This window comes from Orycteropus afer, unplaced genomic scaffold (assembly GCF_000298275.1).
Source record: "Orycteropus afer afer isolate SDZICR_OR568_19922 unplaced genomic scaffold, OryAfe1.0 scaffold00120, whole genome shotgun sequence".
In the NCBI taxonomy this organism is placed as follows: domain Eukaryota; kingdom Metazoa; phylum Chordata; class Mammalia; order Tubulidentata; family Orycteropodidae; genus Orycteropus; species Orycteropus afer.
In genome coordinates, this window is record NW_006921707.1 from 9609950 (window position 1) to 9612653 (window position 2704).

Here is a 2704-nt window from a genome sequence, read left to right on the forward strand (position 1 = left end):
ATGATATGAATTATAATCAAAATCATATTTACTGTGGAATTCAGGGTATAGCCTACACCTATTCTTGATTCCTTTTCCCCTCAAACTTTGAGCATGGAAAGTGTGGTACATATGTCAACCTCTTTGTTCTACAACTTGAACAAAGTTCACAGTACTACAATCTGAAGAGCACACTATATCTTCAATACTAAAGCACTCAGAGCAAGTCTTGTTTTAAAGACATGTAATGAGGTCAAGTTTGAATCCTCCAAAGGGACTCTAATATATGAAATAAATTAATATCTGTTTAAGGGTGCCTAGCCTTGAGGTTTCTCATAGGACAAGGGAGAAGGGAGAGATATCTGTTGGGTCAAGAAAAAGAAAAGTAGGGGGATGGAGGAAAGGCGATCATAAAGCTAGGAAAATGTTCATTAAACTTGAGCTTGAAAGGATATTGTACAAGAAGTTTATAAAGAGAGATCAAATAAGGGTGGTATGTTCCCAGGACTCTGGGAAAGTCAGCATCTGGCAGCTGACTTGTATCTATGATAATGTGAATAAAGTCATATGCAAAACACAGCTGATTGAGAATTCAAGGCAGGCACTTTTTTCTTCAGCATCACTGAAATTGTGAGAGGTGCTAGATACTCAAATCCTCAACAAAAAACAAGATTCCACACTAAACAATGGTTTCTGGGGTTCATTAAAAAACTGAGAACTGTTTTAGGAAATTCAGCTAATGAGAATAATGAGAAATATATTAATATATTTCACGTTGTGTTGTCATTTTTGACTCATTCTGAACTACTCTTTTCTCCTCTGCCTCAAAAAGCCCACCCTTGGTATTTAACAGTAAGATATAACCAAGTGCAAATAAGTGGTCATGGTCAGAAAGTACAGAATAACTCAAAACACCACATTAAATAATTTTCATAAGAATTCTTTGCAAAAGGCATTATTAGGCAGCATATAAGTAGGTGTATTTAAGAGAGAAGATTCGTTATATAAGTTACTCCTCTCTCTGCAGGAAATGGGCTCGGAGTCACATATCAACAATATTTCCTGCAAGCTGACCCTGTAGTGACACAAGTCCAGCTGGTCATGTTAACAACAAAGGCACATTTATCTCTCAAAGATGTAAAGGAATTAAAAGCATACCCCAGAAATAGTTTATAGAAATGAGAATGATCCTAAGGGACATTGACTTTCCCATCATTTTTATCTGCTCTTCTATATATTCTTATTCCAAGTCATATTTCAGGATCATTCTGGTGTTAAACGCCCCATCACTATCCTGATATTTCACATTTTCAGTCTAATGTTTCCTTTAACTAGAAATTCAGTTAATTAAATTGCTTTAATTTACAAAGTAGTATTTTTTATAGACCAAGTTTCATTTTGTTTGATTATACACTTATTTTCTTGAACATGCTCCAATTTGCATGGGTTGAGTCATTTTTCCACACATTATGAATAATTTTTTCTGAAGTGCAATTTCTAGCCTTGCCTTTCTTTTCCTGTCCATTTCAAAAAGAAAGAAGTTATTCAATGTGAGATATAATTTCCTCTTGAAGAGGCAGATGGAGGACTGAAACAGAAAGTTGGATTTATCCAAGTCCAAAAATCTGCATGCAATAATTTTATTTCTTCTTTTACAAATCATCACTAGAATTTTATTTCCCTAAGTAATTGTAAAGCCTGTATTTCCAGATCTAAACAACCAGGTTTTAGATAACTGATATTTGTTCTCATTTTATCCCAATAACAAAGAAAGAAAAACAAATAGATATCAGAGACTTGGGTTTTTGGTGTTGTGTTGTTAATGTTTTAACTTTTAGAATAGGTCATAGTATCAGTGTACCTTAGAACAAATTGCCTACATTTTATACATCTCTAATACTCAGTAATGGCATGTATAATCCAACAAAATTATCTTGAGGCTCTTTAGGACATGAACCGTCAAAGGAAGAATATGTTTTATATTTTAATCAATTTTATTAATCAATTAAAATCAATTTAATTAATTTTATTAAGCTCTGGTGGCATAGTTCCTAAGGGAGTTGACTGCTAACCAGAAGGCTGGCATTTCAAACCCACCAGCCACTCCTCAGAAGGAAGACTGCGCAAACAAATTCCATAGAAATAGTGCTTCAGAAACCCAAGGAGGGGTCACTATGAGTCAGAATTCAATGTAATTCTCAATTAACCGTAACATTTTATTAACCACAACACTTGTATCAATATATGCATACATACTTTGTAAGTGGGAAAAGTAGTCTAAATTTAGTAGTAAAACACCCACACACACACACACACACAGTCATAGATTTAACAAGAAAATATATTCTGTAGAGGAAATAAAACTTCAATAATCATCTTAGTGAAAGAAGCCACAAAAGACCACATATTATGTTTCCATTTCTATGAAATGTCTAGGATAGGCAAATTCACAGAAACAGAAAGTATATTAGTGTTTGCCTAAGGCTTAAGATGTTGGAGAAAAATGGGGAGCGACTGCTAATGGGTATGTGATTTCTTTTTGGAGTGCTGAAAATGGTCTAAACTGTGATTGTGGTGATGGCTGTACAACTCTGAATATATTAAAGATCATTGAATTCTACACTTTAAATAAATGGGTGAGTTATATCATATGTGAGTTATATCCCAATAAAATTATTAAAGAAGTCCCTGGGTAGTGCACACAGTTAAGACTCAACTACTAACT